The following is a 19,521-nucleotide window of genomic DNA, read 5'->3' as shown; positions in this document are numbered from 1 at the left end:
TTAAGTGAAACATCTTGCAACATTATTTAATGGATTGCCATAGAATTTGGTGAACACATCCCCCTTAACACTAAATCTAAAAAAACTTGTGATCTTTTTGTAGTTTGATATCAGGAAATAATGTTGGTCCAGTACTTTGATTTATGATGAAATTCCTGGAAAATTAACATTGTTGTCACACATTTAAAACACACTGTCACATTTACCTAGCAAGTTTGAATATTAAAATAAGACCCTGCAATATTATTTGTCATAAAAAATTATCTAGTTTTTAATGTTAAGGTTGCAATCCTACTATTATTGATTATATAAATGTATCTGGCTAATGTAAACAGTACGGTGAAGATCCTATAATATTACAAATTACAAATTTACCTGACTATACTAAACAATGAGATTAAGACCATGCAATAACTTTGTATATAATACAAATTTACTTAACAACATGATGCTAGTATTAAGATCGAAAACCTATAGTATAGTCTACCAAATTACAAGATTAATTTAACATTGACAAATGCTAGCATGCTAATATGCTAAGCTAATAGGACTAATGTGGAAATCATTATGCATTATACTCTTAAGTACAAGTTGGCATTTTTACTGACATATGTTAGCATGTAGGTGATAACACTTAGCTCAAAAACAACCATTATTCATCCCATTTTAAATATATAAACTGAACTGAACTGAATTGATCTTTAGATGCCTCTGTCACTAGGCATTGCCATCAAAGGCAAATGTATTAAGCTTAATAACACAAAATATTATATACCCTACAAATTACGTGACTAATTTAAAATGGACAATTGTTAGCAAGTAACATGCTAAACCAATATGGTAAATGTGGTAAACAAAATGCATTTTACCTAAAATAAAGTTGGCATTTCAGGTGAGTATATGCTAGCATGTAGGTGTAAGCGTTTAGCTTAAAAAAAAAAAAACAGAGACTGACATTATTCATTCAGTCTTCTTCAAACTCAACACCACAGTGTCTCAGGTCCCAGAAAATTCACCTGCCAAGCCTACAGTGGATCAGTTGTACAGTTGTTGAGATATGCAGGGAACACACACACACACACACACACACACACACACACACACACACACACACACACACACACACACACACACACACACACACACACACACACTCACAGGTTCCTGGATTTACTACTGAAATGAACCTCCAGGCCTAAATGCAGCCTCACAGAGCTGCTAGAACAGCTGTAGACTTTAATTCTCTAGACTCTATAACTAAAACAGGCCTTCAGGATTTTTCTGTCTTGTTCCTGAAATGCAACTACTTCATGAATATAAAAACTAATTGGCCTCTTCACACATGACAGCATTATCCCTGCGTGACATAGTGTCTGCGCACGGGTCGAGAGCTGGATGGAAAAACAGCATGAGGAGCGGCAAGGACAGAAAGTTAATAAATTTCGCAGATGTTGGCTGTACGTGGGGGCAACAGGTGATTATGTCATCTTCACATAAATGGCCTTCTGTGTCCACCTCCCTCTTTCTCTCTCGTCCAAGATTTTTCCCCCAACATGCCTCGCAACGCCCCATTTCCCAACTCCTTTACAAACACTGTCTCCAGGTTTGTGCTTCAGGATTTTGACTTTATTTACAAGCCTAAATCTCCACATCTCACTGTGCGATTGCCTCCTCTCGTGACTCCGGGTATGGAAAAGACATCTCCCCCATCAGTCCCCTGTGGGCCCATATGGAGGAATGGACAGGTCCGAAAAGGAGCACAGGGATTTGGTTTCTCTGAACTTTTTTACAAGACATGATTTTTACAGATGCAAAAAGAGTTTTATTGGTGTTATTTTCCCTTTTTTGTTTTGAGACAGAGATTATTGTACCAAATACAGTAGTTAATACACAGACTTCTGGCGGAAAAACACGCTGACACCTTGACCTTTACAAATGCACACAGGCCAATGCACTTACTGCTGCAGTCAGACAGCTAAAGTTTATGAAAAATGAGGGTTTCTACTACCCGTACGAGTTCTTTATGGGGGATTTTGGGTGAAAGAGATGCAGAAGAAAAGGGACAGAGATTGATTCAGTTTCAGTGATGTCCTAATCCACCCATTCTTATCAAAATAAATTATTTAAAAAATTTATATTTTGCATAAGAATTTCTATTTTAAGATTGAGAAAACCTGTTTTCATGCATAATATTATTGTCATTTAGCAGATTAATTTTGATGGAAGACGTTGAACGGTGCGTGTATATTTTGGCAATTGGATTTTCCATTCTGAAACGAGTATTGAAAAACAAAAAACAAGTGGTTATTTGATTTTCGTTTTTAAAATACAAAAAATAAAATTTAAATCCAGGGTGTTTTTCCTTTTCATGATAAAAAAGGGATATACGAAATTTTAAAAATGCTTTGATTTTCATTTTATATTTAGAATAACAAAAAAATAAGAGAGACTCTACAATATTATTTGACACAAATTTATCTAAATCAAAATTTTAATAATTTTCATGCCAAACATTTACTGGACTGATTTAAATATTAAAATCACTCCTTTCTAATCCTCTGCTGTACGTCAAACCCGAGGCCTTAAATAGAAACACACAAGTATCTGATTGAAGGAACTTCTGCAGAGTCCTGGTTCCAGAACATGATGATAGAATTATAGACAAACTTTAACAAAAGCTGCCTTACAGTTTATAGGTTTTTATGTTAGATTTCTTCAGTAATTTAATGAGTTATCAGCAAAAATCAAGTGTTCATTTGATGAACTTCATTTCCGAAAACATCCAGAATCGGAGCTCATATCTTTGGCAGCTGCAAAGTTTCTGCTCCTTCAAGGTTCACAACACAATGAATTAATTCCTAAAACACTCTCAATGCTGGAGAGCGTTTGATGCTGAAGCAGTGATCAGTTTTTCTGTTTCTTCTCTGGAAATGCACAATGAGGGACGTCTGCAGAGACTGAGAAAGAGTCTCACCACATCCTGACATGAGGAAAAAGACTTTATTGAAGACTAGAATGAGAAAAACTATCAGACAGCAGACGGCTGCATTCAAGGTGAGATCTGAACATTTGATCTGGAACAGGAATTCAATAACGGCAGCATGAGCTTCATTTCAGTCTGTAGCTGCTGAATTCATGGATGAATCATCTGGCACTAGAGAGGAAGACTATCAAACATCCACATCAGCTGATGGAGGTCCAAGAGTCTCACCAAACAACCTACAGAGTGAAGACCTCAAATCTGATTGGACGGCCTCCTATTCAGCCACGTGTGAACAAATGCCTCTAAGTTGATTTGTTTTCTAAAATAAATCTAGTTTGAGTCCTAATCTATGCCTGTGTGTTTGCTTCTTTACACTGCTGTTAACAGTTTAGGCTGTTAGATTGTTCCAGATAAGACAAGTACAAGATTCTTCAGAGCCCACGAGCCTGACAGGAAGAACTCCAACAGAGAAACCAAGAGCTCCTTTATTTGTGATTTCCACTAAAAAAAAACTGATGAAAATAAGTTTGCCAGGGTTCTGACTGATAACAGATTGTTAAATAATGAAAATAATCATTTAAATATTCCTTTAAACAATCCTTTTAGGTCTACATTTCCTTTACACTGACTTCTTGGTATATGTACAAGTATTTTGGGTGGAATATACCATTAAGCCCAATGTTCAAGGGTTCTTCTGGGAATATACCATTAAACCAACATTTTAGGTAAATGTTCCAGGATGTTGGGTAGAATATACCATCAGATCAACCTTTTAGGTCTACAGTGGAAGATTTTAGAGTAGAATATTACTCCAAACCGTGGGCTGCACAGTGATGTAGTGGTTAGCACTTTCGCCTTGCAGCAAGAAGATCCCGGGTTCGCGTCCCGGCTTTCCCGGGATCTTTCTGCATGGAGTTTGCATGTTCTCCCTGTGCATGCGTGGGTTTTCTCCGGGTACTCCGGCTTCCTCCCACAGTCCAAAAATATGGTGAGGTTAATTGATCATTCTAAATTGCCCGTAGGTGTGAATGTGAGAGTGATTGTTTGTCTCTGTATGTAGCCCTGTGACAGACTGGTGACCTGTCTAGGGTGTCCCCTGCCTTCACCCGAGTCAGCTGGGATAGGCTCCAGCCCCCCCCACGACCCTAATGAGGATTAAGCGGTGTATAGATAATGGATGGATGGATATTACTCCAAACCATCATTTAGGTCTACATTTAAGGTGGAATACTCCTTTACACCAAGATTTTTTGGTCTACATTGGAGGATTTTAGGTGGAATTTTCTTCCAAACCGTCTTTTAGTCTACATTGAAGTATGTTTAGGGTGGTATATTCTTCCAAACCAACTTCTCAGGTCTACATTTCAGGTGGAATATTCATCCATACTAACTTTTTTGGTCTACATTGAAGGATTTTTTTCTAAACCACCCTTTCGGGTCTATATTTGAGGTTTTAGGTGGAATATTCCTTTTAACCAGCCCCTCAGGTCTCTGAGGATTTTGGATTGAATACTCGGTTAAACCAACATTTTAGGTGCATGTCTAAGGATTTTTGGTGGAATGTTCCTTTAAGGTGGATGTGTGAGGACCTTGTAGATGGAATACTTCCTGAAACCAACCTTTTGGGTCAACATTCATAGATTTAAGGTGGACTATTCCTTTAAATCAACCTAAATTTCATGTTTTGATCATTATCAAGTGAGAAACCTCAATCCAGACTCCTCATAATGACGTTTGAGATTTATGCTGCTGTTATTTGTTTAGTCCAGACTAAATGACAGAAATCCACAACTGTAATTTTATTTCAGCACTCGGTTATTAAATGTCAAAACAATCCACGAGACTCTAAAAATTCAACAGCTTTACAAACTCTAAGATTAAACTCTCCACAAGGATCTAAAATAAGTTGGACTTCTACATGAGAGCTTTAATTATTCTTCATCTACCTCCTGAAAAGTTTGGTCAATAAAAAAGACAAAAACTAATATTTTCAGCTGAACGAAAGACAGACTTTGTGATTTTTCTGCTCACATGTTGTGTTTTTGTAAACTTACTCTTTCAAATAAATAGCCGCCTAACCCCCTGGAAACCAGTGTTTGTCCTGTTTTTGTGTCGCTCCTCAGCGACCCTAGACATGGACTGGGACGGGGCAAGAATCATCGGAACGGAAGAAAACAAACCGAAACGCTGGATTAAGGAGGCGATGGAGATCAGGAGGAGGGCGGTGAGAGCCATGAACAGGGATCACGGAGGCTTCATGCTCTCCCACACCTGGGACACCATACTCCAGAGGAAATAGGACGGCGGGGGATGCGGCATGCCTGGTGGGATGGTCGGGTCCGTTGGGCTCACCACGACATGCCATTACAGTGTGGGCGTGGTTGGCCCGGCGCATCTGGCGACTCTACTGGGCCGCAAATGCTGGCTGTCAAAATCTGCCGACTGACACGTCACGCTGTCAGTGAGACGCTTCTGAGGAAGGCGAGTGTTGGCCGAAACTGTCAAGCAAGGTAAATAACATCTATCCATTCACCTAATGTCTGAACAAAAGAATTAGAGACTAAAGTATCAACAAGAAGACATGATGAACGTTTTTGAGACCCTATACAGCCGGGTCGTAATGTTTTTTGAGCAACACACCATACTATGACGTTTTTACAATGATGGTTCTACTATGGAACCAGTTTGACATGTTCAGGTGTTCTTTGTATGAAAACTCGGAGATTTCAGGTATCAGAAGGTGGTTTTCAACTTTCTTTGTTAACTTTCTGCTTCAACTTTAAACTAAATTTCCTTGACTAAGCCAGCCCTCTGGACTTCCAGTAAGCTGTGTTCCTATTGGCTGTCCAGGTGGCTGCTTGGTGTTATCAGGAACACCTGAGCAGCTCAGTGTCTTCCTGCTTTATTTAGCTGCAGACGAACATTTCCTCTGTTTCTCTTCACCACTGAACCGGGTTTGGCTCCATTGCTTTAGTTTGTTCTTTAGGCGTTGGCTTGCAGCTTCCAGCAGTAAAATCGTCTTTAATGTGTTTCTTGGTGTATTTTAGGGCTTTGTACTGGATAGTTGTCTTGGTAAATGTGGTTCTTTAGCCACAGTTAGCACATGGTGCTACTGTGTGCAGTGATTAGTGTATTTGGTGCAGCTGAGTTGTGTCTTTATCTTGGCTGTAGTGAGTCTTTAGAGGTTTTTGGTCAGACACATTCTGTATTCTTGTTTGTGAACCAACGTTGGTTGTCCAGAAGGTAAGAGTTCCTGTCCTGATTCTCTGTTTAAAGAGGTTCTCTGGTAGGCTGCAGGAGACTTTAGCGTTTGGGTTGTTCTAGTTTGGTTTTTGTATGGTTTCATTTGGACGACTATCTTGAGGCCCCTCCATGTGGTTTAGTGAGGTTTTCTGGAACAGTTCTACAAAGCAACCTGCAGCAGAAGAGTCTGTGAGAGTTTTTAGGAAGTTCTGGAGACCAGACTTTAGAGCAGCAGAAACATTTGTCAGCAGTTTGAGCAGGAGAAGGTGAGCTTCAGAGTAGAAATGAGACGGAAACCTTCTTGACCCGTGTGGTGAGGTCCTGTACCAAGAGTTTGAGCAGATTGTGAAGAGTCTGTAGTTCTTTGGTCTGAAAGCACAAGAAGAGTCGACTCATTAAAGGAGAAAAGAGGAGATATTGTTGGTTCTTCGTCGCTCTGCAGTTTCCAGTTTCCTTAGACTGAATATCAAGTTTATATTTTAAATGATTTGCCATGTGAGCCCAAGAAGACTTCAATAAACTCCCTCCATCCCCTGGACACAACATATTTTATTACAATGTTAAATCATTTTTTTAAAATGTGTTTTTGAGTTTTAATTATAGTTTTAGTATAGTTTTTTCTCTTTGCTTGTTTAGTTTTGTCATCTGTGTGAAAGGTGCTAAACAAATAAAGTTGAATTGATAAACTGAATAATTGACTAACTCATGATTGTGACAACAGAAGTATTTTCATTGTGATTTAAGGATTTGTTCTTGACAGAAAAAAATATTAAAGAAATAAACTACATTAAAAAAGCAATTAAATCAAAGGGGAAAAAAGCATTTAATACAATAAAACTTTTAAAAAGAAAATTAAACATTAAATAAAATTAAATTATGTTAAATGAACAAAATATTTAATAAGATAATTAAACAGAAGATCCAAAACATGTAATTATGAAATTAAACAAAAATTTTTAAACAAAAATATGAAACATTAAAGATGAAATATTTTAGATAATTAAACATTTAAAAAATATAATTAAACAAGAATATTAAACATTTAAAACAATACAAAACATTGAATTAGATTATTAAACCTTTAAAAAGACAAAACATTCAATTAAAAAATTTAATGTTTAATTAGAAAATTAAATCTTAAAGACAATAAAACTAAATAGAAATTAAACAGAAAATACAATGAAGCATTTAAAAAGAAAATTAAACATTAAAACATGGTAAAACATTTAAAAAGAAAAATTTTAACAAAGATTTAATTGAAAAATTAAACATTGGGAAAGAAAAGGAAAATTTTCAAACAAGCCGATAAAACATTTGAAAAAACAACAATTAAACATTAAAAAGACAAAACATTTCAAAATCAAATTAGACATTAGAAAAGAATAATAGTTGAGAAAAGAGAAAAACTAAACATTTAAGAAGAATCAAACTAAAGACAAAACATTTGAAAAGACACCAGTTAGACTTTAGAAGATCAAATTAAACAGAAGAGACAATAAAATGATCAAAAAGAGCAAAAACAGATTAAGGTCTTATAGCGTTTTCTAGTCTGAAATGAAAACATCAAGTTGTTTCTTCAAACATTTCCTCTTTCTATGTTCTTGGTTTGATTGTGGACAGATTTACTAAGAACTCAGATAAAGTCTACTAGTAGTTGAAGGCATTGATCAAACTAATGTTACCTTCTGATCTCCACAAACATTACTGTTCAGTGAAGAGAATCAAAGTTGAGAAGAACTCAGATGGATGGTCTAAATGTGAAATCAAGACTCATGGTCACAAGTTTTAAGGCTTCTGTTAACCAGAAAGTTCAAACTAACAGAGAAGTACTCAAGAACCTTTAGTTTTCAGTCCTCAGACTGTCTGAAGGTTCAAACTAACAGAGAAGTACTGAGAAACTTTTAAAATTTCAGCCCTCAGACTGTCTGAAGGTTCAAACTAACAGAGAACTACTCAAGAACTTTTAGGTTTTCAGTCCTCAGACTGTGGAAAGGTTCAAACTAACAGAGAACTACTCAGGAACTTTGAAGATATCAGTCCTTGGACTGTCTGAAAGTTCAATCTACCACAGAACTACTGTGGGACTTAGAAAATTTCAGCCCTCAGACTGTGTGAAAGCTCAGGTCCTGAGGACTCGGGAGGTGTGGAGGCTTTGGAAAGTCTTGGAACTGAGGGTTCAACCCTCCAGCACAAAGGCTGAAGTCCAACCTCCTGAGAAAAACGGTCGAGTCGAGACTCAAGTAAAAAAAAAACTCGAAAATGACAAAAAATAGATGATAAATGCGCAAAAAAAAGAAGAATTAGTATCTGAGCGAGTAGCTCAGGGGGATAAGAAGAGGACTACCAACTGGAAGGTCGCAGGTTCGAGACCCACCACCGGCACTTTTCTTTCTTTGTCTTTGTCAGGATTTTGAGAAAATTTAAGAAGTGTCTGGTCTTGAACCAGCGACCTGCAGCTCCATAGGCAAATCCTTAACTCACTGAGCTACAGATCAGATAAAAAGAAATAAATTCGTCGTCCCTTTGGCATCGTAGTTTCTGAAGTGACCACGTGGGTGGAGCCAAGGCGGAGTCTGGGTGGAGTCAGGGCGGAGAGTAGGCGGGGAGGTGGGTGGTGGCCTCCCCCCCTCTACTCCCCCACCTCCCCCCACCACCCACCACACCTTCCCCCACCCCACGAGTTCTTCGAGTCGCCACGAGTTCTTCGAGTCTCCACAGGTTTTCCCCAGTTTCTGGAGTTTCCATGAGGTCGGAGGCAGAACAAATTGTCATGAAGAGGTGTTGAAGTCGGCCAGGATGGACTGACTTTTTACAGCGACTAGAAGGAAGACCACTAGAAGAGCAGGTCTTTAACCACCATCCATAAAATCCATGGAGTCGGCTCCAGAGAAATGAAGGGAGGTCAACTTTTATCAACCTCCATCCAGATGTTCAACTTGATATCTTTACTTTGACATTTTTAGCACCACAAACCTTTAGTATCACACTTTATTATCATTCATTAGGACTTTAATGGAATCCACCAGCAGATTTAGTTTTTGTTGAGAAACTTTATTCTTGTCCTCGTGGGACTGCAGTATTTAAAACTGTTTCTTCTATTTTACCTCATGTTTATTAGTTTTAGTGGAGAAAGTTATTTTAATTGTCCATTAGTCTCTTAAAAACCAAATAATAAATTGGATTAGTCAAGATGTTTAAATTTCTTACCTTGTCATATTTTAAATGACAAAAAAAATATAAAAATGAAGCGTCTTGAGACAATTTGACCTGTAATTGGCATTATATAAATAAAATCGAATTAAAATTGTGTGTATCTTGTAATGTTGGAGTAATTCAGCCATATATGTTAGAAAACACATTTTCTTTGTCCATTAATCTGTTGATTGGTTTCTGCAGTAATTCATTTCTTGTTATGGTTTATAAAATTTCAAACCCAAATATATTCAGTTTACTGTCATAAAAAAACAAAAAGATTTACACTCATGATGCAGGAATCAGACAGTTTTTCACTTTTTTTCTTAGTTTAGTCAGAAATATAGTTGATAATGTGTGAATTGTTGCAGCTTGTGAGCCGTAAAAGGTTTTAATCTTTGGGGCTGAGTGTCAGAAAACATTTAGAAACCAAACAACAAAACACTCAAAGTTTTGAACATTTAGAAAACACTTAGAAACCAAACAACAAAACACTCAAAGCCTTGAACATCATTCAAGGGAAATTCAACTTTTGCATGACAATGTCTAATTAAAGGACATTTATTTCCAATGTAAATGTGTGATATTCATCCTCTGGAGCTTTCTCTTCACATCGTCTTCCACCTGGACTGGTTTGGTCGGAAGCATGTGCAACAAACATTTGAAAAACTGCACTTTAACATCAATGAATGACACTGAAGTTTAATCTCTACATAAATGAGACTGAGTCTGGATGTGCTGCTCTGTCATTAACTCCTAAGTTTAGGGAAAGTTCAAGCAAAAGAGGACAGTTCAGATAAGACTTCAGAATGAGCCAATTTTGAACAAACATCTCAGACTTTCTGAGCTTCAGCACCTATAGCAAGATATTTTAACAACAAGCAACTCAAGAGATCCAGAAGTTGGAGAGAGTTAGCTTTAGCTGAGCCAAAGAACATGTGGGACGCTAACCTAGCAAACATTTCAGACTTTTCTCTGTGAATTCTGAGAAATAATTTCCTATTTAATGACAGAGCTACACATCTTAACTCAGTCTCATTAAAACAGACTCTAATTCAGTGTCATCCATCCATATTAAAGTGCAGTTACCCCAAATGTTTGTTGCATGAGCTCCAACAAAACCTGTCCAGGTAGAAGGCCACTTTGACAAACAGGAAGTGGAAGATTCCAAGCAGATTTATAGAAGGGGGAACCGGACTGTACTAAGTGTGGTCCAGTACAGAGGGGTGTTTTGTGGGTTTTTAAGGCTGATAATGATTATTAGTGAGACATTTGGAGTAGATATTCATTTGCAGTAAATGAAAGTATTTAAAATCTCGGACTTAAACTTAGAAGAACACAAACTCTAACAGAAAACTTTGTTGATACGCTTTTGTTTTGTTTACAGATGTTAAGTTAAAGGAGTTTTATTCATGACGTATAACCAATCAAATCACTCCAGAAGACAGAGCGACCACAGGTAGATAGAGGTTCAGAGCCAAAGTAGCGCCATTTTTAAATGTATTTATTACTGTAAATCAGTAAAAAATAAAATACTGATGAGCAGTAAATCAGTCAGCCCACAATTACTACAATTCTACAATGTATGTCTCTTTCCTTTGACTTATTTGTTGTTTTCTGGATTGTACTCAGCTGCATGCCTTCGTCCACCCGGCCTCCGTTGACTCGTCCCACTTGCCGTCTCTGGAGCTGAAGCTGGATTGGAACAGACCAAAGTACAGTCCAATCACGATGCCAGCTGCCTCTCAAAAGGCTCCTTCATCTGGCAGGTGGCAGCACTTCTTCTGAGGGGAAGCTGAGCTGGCCCGGCAGAACTTTGGAGATGTGTTCCAGTGGTTGGTGGATGTGTGGAGAAATAGAGAGGGACCTTTGAATTGTTCAGAAAGGAAAACAGGGAACCCATTGGTAGTTTTAGTTTAGGGTGCTACTGTGGTGTGTTTTTGGGTTTTAAGAGGTGAACAGGAAGAGTTTTTTTCGTACTGATTATCTTTTACTTTGTTCCTGGTTGGAATGCCCATCAATGTCAGTGTGAAGTTCACTTTTAGTTCTGTTTATTTATTTTTATTTTATTAGCATTTGCTTTTAACCCCCTCACATGTTGTGCTGTGGTAAACTTACTCTTTCAAATAAATACTCATCTAACCCTCTGGAAACCAGCATTTGGACTGTTTTTGTGTTGCTCCTCACCTACTTCAGACAGCCGGGACGTAACGTTTTGTGGACGAAAGGCTTCTTTATGACGTTTTAAGAGCGACATGCTAAACTATGACGTTTTAAGAGCGACATGCTAAACTATGATGTTTTAACAGCAACATGCTATACTATGATGTTTTTAGAGTGACATGCTATACTATGATGTTTGTTGAACGACATGCTATACTATGGACGTTTTCTGGACCAAAGGCTACACTATGATGTTTGTTGGGCGACACGCTATACTATAGGCTTTTTTAATTGACACATTACTATGACGTATTTTTTTTTTGTTTTAGTTTTTTTGGTTGTTTTTTTGCAACATATAAAAATTTGAACAGTTTTAAAAATTACTATATTTATACTCGTGCAATGAAATATTATTCTATGGCATTTTTTAGACGACATATTATACTCTGATGTTTTCTTGAATAACATACTATTTTGACAATATACTGCACTATGACATTTTTTAAACCACGTATCATACATGACAATTTTAGGCAACATCCTATCATTTTGCACTTTTTGAACCACATAATCTATGGGGTTTTTTTGCCGACATGCTATACTATGAACTACAGGCCATACTATGTTATTCTTGAAAAGTATACTATACTTTGACATTTTCTGAACTACATCCTATACTATGGCGTTATACACAGAGTGCTTTGGTTACATGTTGATTTATAATCTAGATTTTTTTCTGTTTTGTTTTTTGACGGGATTACCACAGACCTGACCGTGAACACCGTTGACACCCACCTGAGGGAGACGCTGCCAAAGATCTCAAGGCTGCTTGGTCATTGTCTTTCTGGTCCTGCTCCAGAACGCCTTCATCAACTATGTCTTCTTTTGAAGAGGTCCTCAGATGCTGCAATCTCTGACTTTAAGGAGGAACTGCTACTTTCACTCTGTAACGAGACGGCGGTTATTTTAAAGACCCAGCGCCTGGCGGCTTTGAGTGAAAATTTAACATCCATCAAAACGGAACTACAGACAGTTAAATCTGAGCTGTCGGTCAGTATTTCAAACATCAAGTCCTACCCGGCTGCCCACGCTGTTGCTGAAACAGAAACTTGACTCTCCACATCACCGACGACATCGTCACACTCCAAAGCAGAGCACCTGTCTGCTGAACTTTTAAAAGTGGACTGTAAATGTGAAGAATGTGAGCAGCAGCAGCCTGTGAACAGCGGAAGAGATGTGATCAGAAAGAAGTCATTTTCTTTTTTCTTTTCTTTCTGGTTGACGATGCTGTCAGATGCAGATGTTGGAACTGACTCTGATCTTTCAAGATAAAAAGCTGTTTTTCCTTCATAGACTTTTCAGGAAATTATTCTTTCAGGTTTTCTCTGCTATTTATATTTCATTATCTGTGATTATTTCATTATTGTAATAATAATAATAACAAAGACTCATTTAGTTATTTTAATCCTGAAATCTCTGACATGGCAGAACCAAACGTCCATCTTCCTTCTTGTACTTCTGATACTAGAACTAAATGTGTCTTCAACACGGATCATCTGGTTTTAATCAATAAACAGCAACATTGCAACAACAAATGAGACAATTTTCAACAAATTAATGAAACTGATGTCATTCAAAACTATCAGAGTTTTCTTTCGTCAACCAGCCACAGTTTTATGAACTTAATGAACCACATTACAGGAACACAACACACTTCAGCTGTTGACAGGAAACAACACAAACATCGTTAGCTTGATGCTACATTTAGCTGCTAATCAGAACTGGTCAGCTGGCTCGGTTAGCATCGCTAATTCACATTTAAGCTAATATTCACTGGATGCTAACTCTCTTCTCTGGTCAACACACACAAATAAACTCCACCAACATCTGGAGTGCATGGCACACAGTATATCTGCATATAAAGTTCATTAAAAGCGGCACCGATACGAAAATAAACATTAACTTACCGAACTATCAGAGTCCTGTCAGTGTCTGCTGGTAGAATCAGCCGAAGGTAGAAAACTGGTTAAAACAAGCCAACGGGCAAGAAAACTGTTCGTGGAAAAGGTTCTGCTGCTTTACCGATAAATAAACCAACAGTGATTGTATCAGAGTTAACCAAAACGAGGAGAGCAGAGTTTAACGGTGAATGAGCGTCTGGGCTGCTCTCCTCCATAGGACCTGCCAATCATTCCAGACCAGTCAATCAAGTAACCCCGCCCCCTGACTTCGCAAAACTTTAACGCTCTATAAAAAAAATTCAATATTGATTTATTTTAAGATCGGCCACCTGATCTGTCATTTTGACCATGAAAACTAACGAAAAAAAATTATATACAGTCTATGCACCGTACTCTGCTTGGCTCCACACTTGCTGATGACCACTTCCGGTCTCAGAAAATGAAAAAACGGACCTTTTTTCGTTTCTGTCTCTTACTGATTTTAGTTTTTTGTTATTCTAAATATAAAATGAAAATCAAAGGATTTTTAACATTTCGTATATCCCTTTTTGATCATGAAAAGGAAAAACGCCTTGTATTTCAATTTTAATTTTTGTATTTTAAAACGAAAATCAAATAACCACTCGTTTTTTGTTTTTCAATACCCGTTTCAGAACGGAAACTCCAATTGCTAAAATATACACGGATCTTGAACTATCAAATCTCGCGCGTAACTACGAGATTAAGGATGACCTGGAAGGTTAAAGGTGAAAGTGCGCATTGAATTTTGGGAACTAACATTAGCAAATATCAGTATAATGTTGTGAATGGTCGATGCAGGACTGTGGCTAAATGTTGAAGGAAATTCAGCAAGCAAACATCATGAGACGTCCAGCATGGAATCGACAAGTTGATGACAGAAATGAGACACAGTCATGGACTTTTTGCACTTTCGTAGCGAAAGACGCTCTTTTGTGCGTAATGGTCTGAGACCGAGAAATTGCTGGAATCATTGAAACAGACTGTGTGGTTGCCTGACAGTTTATTTGTCCACAGAAATAGATGCAAAGGAGAAATAGATTAAACAAAATCCCCTCAAAGTACCATAAAACGCTGCCGAGTGTGCTGACTGCTATGAGACTTGGATTCACTGGCCACCGTCGGTCCATGCGCTAAGGACGCAGCTGGTTCAGGTGACCTTCTTCCGAGACCTCGCACTCAAATGCCTGAAAAAATGGATAGACAAGGTTATGAGACGATTCCACACCTGCTGCTCTTTTAACGGTGAGTTACTAAACTGTTCACTCTGACTACTTCTGAAAATGCTTGTGCGTCCTGTGCGCTGCGCTCTGACGCACACATGGAGTGTGTTTGGTTTTCCTGAGAGGTTGAAGTGTTTGATTTAGAGTTTGTTGTCGTAACACAGCACGACTTGTTGAAGTCCCCAAAAAGCCCCCCAAATGAATCTCTGTCCCTCTCCAATTTGCACCTGCCTGGTGTTCTGAAATGAGCTAGCTAGCTAGCTAGCTAGAGCTAGATAGATAGATATTCCTTTGCAGGAAATTACTTAGTTACAGCATCTACAATCCCACATCTAACAGTGAAAAAACATTCCTGAAACAAAAATTCTACTATTCATGGAAGTGCTTATACGTACTGAAGACCTGGAGCAAAGTAATATATATATATATATATAAAGTAATATATAATGAGCAGAATGTGCAGTGCATAAAATATGCAGTGTGCAATGATGTAGACAAATCTATGATGAAATAAACTGGCAATTTGCAAAACGGCTTACATGTATCTAGTGTGCAAATAAAACTATAAAGCTACATCTAAAATCTCAATGTGACTTAAAATTAAAAAAATCTATCTTTTTACACATATGGAACAGTCTCAGAGTACATGTAGCATTTGTATAGAATTATTTGTACCTGTGTGTTGTACACCCGTCTCCTCTCCATGTATAGTACAGCACAGTTCATTCTAATAGAAAAGACCTCCTGTCGTGTTCTGTATTGGACCTCAGTGGAATCAGTCTGTAACCAGAGGAGCTGAATCACTTTCAGGGTGTGTAGTGGGTCCATGAGATTTCTCTAGTGATTCCTCGTTTCTGTCACTTTCTGAATCGTGTCTGTGTCAGTACCGGCCTTCCCGATCAGTTTATTAATCCTGTAGTGGAAGGGACTGTGTATTAAACTCACATCTTCCATGAAAACAATCCTTTCCTGTCTTAAAGTAGCAGAGTTGCAGCTCAACACTCTCTACACTGTTGCTTCGTCTAGAATCTATGAATTGCCAGCTTCTTTGTACTATCACCTTTCCCCACTCACTGCACCTCAGCACACCAGCTCACTCAATGTAACACTGTAAAATGACTCTATGCTACACAATGGTAAGTTGTAATGCTGCAGCAATTTACATGTTCAAACCAGAAGCTGATGCTGAAAGAGAATGTTGATTCAGAATGTGATGGGATTGGTTTAGTGGTGAACAAACAATCAAAAATATTATTGACATTGCACTAAAGCAAAGTGCAATATCCAAATTGTGATTTGTGCATTTTTTTTAAATGAAAAACTATTTCACTCACTAAAATTGCGACTTTAATAATAATGTGTTTTTTGTTTTTTTTTTTTTAGCATATTGTTCAGCCATGGACTGGTTCTTTAGGCTTGTTATGTAAGGAACCCAGGCTCTCTCAATCTGAGTTTTAGTTTCCTGTACACTGCAGGTGGAAATACTCAGTCATAGCATTGACTTCTCATTTTGCTCATGATATATCTCTGGCATATAAAAACACCATATGGACACGTTAACAAGGTGAAAAACTTGATCTTCTCTGGAGGAGTTTTTTAAATTCTGATGGATTACCCACAGTCTTGATTTTCTGGTGATATATTGGTATTGGCATTTTTACCCTGTAAAAGTGCACAGACAGTTTGCCTACAACCTTTTTAAAGACGTCTGTGAAAAACTGAATGTCTCCTCCTCCCTGTTCAATTTGTTCTGGCTTCAGGGCTGCTGAGATCAGACCTCTGCGATGCTTTAAATGTACGAATGGAGTTCAGCAAGCATGCGTCTCCCTCCTGTTACAGTGCCTTCTTTTCTCTTCAAGGTTGCCACAGGAAATTCTGTCACGCAGCCAAAGTCGCTTAAACCCCTGTAGTTCACCTGCTCACGCAACGCTGTGCTGAAATCCACAGAACGCATATTGCTCCCACATGCGCACACACAAACGAAACGCAGAGAGAGAAAATAGTCCAGCAGCGCAGAGCCGCCGGGTGGTTATTAGGAGTCAGAACTTAGCTTCAGGCTGTCTGGCTGCGGTCCAGAGGCTGCTGCCTGATTTACTGGTCATCCATGTGAGTGTGTGTCTGTGCAGCATTTTCGTGTCTGTTGTGTCATCCTGCAGGGAGCCAACTCTGAGGTCAGCACTCAGGGACCATGCATCTTTCTTGTTGACAACGAGCTGAATACCTGCTCCAGACGTTTGGCACATCCATCGCGCTCATAAAGTCGTGATGTTCGCTCGCAGGAATTTACTGGAACATGCGTGTTTTCAGGTCGAAGGTTGTAATTTAACCATTAGCAGTAAAAGCAGGGATTATTGATTGCAAAGCGTCACTTTTGGTATCAGTGTCTTTCTCTGTGGGAGACTGGGAGAGCGATTGAGGGGAGTGAGGGTTTTTGCGAGGTTTCATAAGTTCAGGCGTGGGACTGGGTTTGAGATATACATTAGGAAATGTGATTTAGTATCTAACAAAGCTCCCAAAGCTCATCCACCTTTAACCAAAATCTGCTCCAAGATTATACGTGCGTTTGTGTCTCCATTCTGGCATCCTCCAGGCTCTCAGGAGATTTTTGAAAGGTTTTGTGATGAATCTCCCAGCACGTGTGATTCAGACTTAGTCCTATCTGAATCATAGTTTCCTCAAAGGGGCTCCAAACATCTCTGACCTTAAGCATTTTTTTATGTATATCCACATGCTCACACACCTCAGGTTGTGTAAGCTGTCAGTGTGAGTAATTACAGGACTGAGGGGGTCTGTGAGGCTTCCGTAACACTATGATTTGTCACAATTGACAGTTATTCATGCGGGGCAGGCTCTAGAGAGAGGGATAGATAGATAGATGATTGGTGATTTACAGAGTGTGGTGTAGTGGTGATGTTAGTTCTTCTTCTTGTTGCTTTCCCTGGTAATTGAACTCACTATGGGAACGTCACCACCACTGTTCTTCTGACGTAAAAGGAACCCATGTGAATTAACTGCGAGTAGGTCCTTCTTTGTGAAACTTTTGAATCAACTCCTAATTGCGTTTGGCGTATGGTGGGGAAAATGCATTTGTTTCAAATATGAGTGTAGCAGCAGTTGTTTATTTAACTAAATAGCCAAGTAATAGAACATGATTATACATGAAACATAGTATGTTGTTTTTAGTTACGTCTGGTGGGACAAACAAATTTGTATGACACTGCCCCTACACAAAATCCACTTGTTGACCCACTTGACCAGATAGATAGATAGATAAATGGATAGATAGATGTGGGTCATTTCATCTCAAATCTTTGCCTGCCTGAAATTTTGTACAATTTATAATATGGATATTTGTAAAGATATTTGTGAAAATATACCTTCAAGTATCAAATACTTTCACAGATAATTAAAAAAAAACTGCCCAAAAGCCCTTTATCACATTGTTGCCACTAAAGATTTGAAGCTATGTTTGAACAACAATATCTCAGAAACTGTTAAAGATAAAAGCCTGACATTTTCACTGTTATTGTTCACCATGTCCCTGATTTAGAAGATGTGTTAGTAAAAAAAAGTAGCATCAGATAATTTCTCACTATAGATGAGCTGAAATATCTAAAATAAATAAATATATATAAAAAAAATTAAAAATCTGTCACAAAAAATTCTGTCTTTGTGCAAACATTGACACAAAAGTTGATGATGCGAAAGTCAGCTAGGGATATTTTCTGAACCATGTATACAGTATGTCACAAAAATACACAACAAAACATATAAAATCCTTTTTCATTTGAAAAACTTCACAAAAATGAAAAAGTTAGTTTGTTGAATTTTTATAACTGATTGAGCAGGTATGACACGTTGGATTTCTAGATAGGCCAATTCAAAATTTAGATAGACAGATAGACAGATAGACAGATAGACAGATAGATAGATGAATAGATAGATAGATAGATAGATAGATAGATAGATAGATAGATAGATAGATAGATAGATAGATAGATGTGTGGGAAGACTGCAGGATAAAAAGACGGGAACAGATGAGAGGTTGGGCCTGACTGAGCGAAGGCCTTCATGGTAGATTTCACGCCTCTCTCTCTTGGCCCACAGTTAACCCCTCATTCTACCCATTCTCACACTCTCATATGAGTGTGTTCGCTTTGTTTCTCCGATCTGTGACTGTTAGACACAACTGCTAACCAGAACTCGCACATCTGAGTTACAGGAACTGACTCATCCACAAACCTTTAATCTCTTACTCCTCTTGGGATGCTTTCAAACCCCCCTTGACATGTGCAGATGCTGCACATAATGAAACAAAATGAGTCAAACACTGAGTGGACAAACGGAGACCACTTTCACTCCACATTCAAACCCCTGCAGATGACTTTCATTGAGCTCAGCTAAAGAAAAGTTGAGGTGTGGGCACAATGCTGTAAAGTGTCCTCAGCCAGACGGTTGTTTGTTGTCTTTCATAGGCCTGGAGAGCAACAAGATAATGTCTCCTTTGTGAATCTGAACAATAACTGTCACTGGATGTTTTATGGTGTCTTTTAGGGACAATGGCAATGATGTCTTTATTGCCCTCACATGCTGAAGAGCTGATTCCGAAATGAGTAAGAATGTCTGCTGCTCTGGCGACAAAACCACCGACAGGCTGACATTTTGGTAACACAAGTATATTATTAGTTATTTGGGGAGATATGCTTTCCGAATGCTGGTTCTGTCATCTGCTGTGTTC

At 38.2% G+C, this 19,521-nt stretch overlaps 1 long non-coding RNA gene across 1 annotated transcript; it reads left to right on the top strand.

Annotated features, from left to right (window-relative positions):
• Nucleotides 1–2,505: 2,505 nt before the first annotated feature.
• LOC129347562 (uncharacterized) lies at nt 2,506–3,329 on the top strand. Its single transcript, XR_008599709.1, has 2 exons — nt 2,506–3,054; nt 3,118–3,329. It is a non-coding gene; the product is annotated as an uncharacterized LOC129347562 (long non-coding RNA).
• Nucleotides 3,330–19,521: the final 16,192 nt, after the last annotated feature.

The sequence above is a fragment of the Amphiprion ocellaris genome, chromosome 2 (assembly GCF_022539595.1).
Source record: "Amphiprion ocellaris isolate individual 3 ecotype Okinawa chromosome 2, ASM2253959v1, whole genome shotgun sequence".
Lineage (NCBI taxonomy): Eukaryota > Metazoa > Chordata > Actinopteri > Pomacentridae > Amphiprion > Amphiprion ocellaris.
Note: the sequence above shows the minus strand (reverse complement) of the source record. Positions and strands in the feature narration are given on the sequence as shown.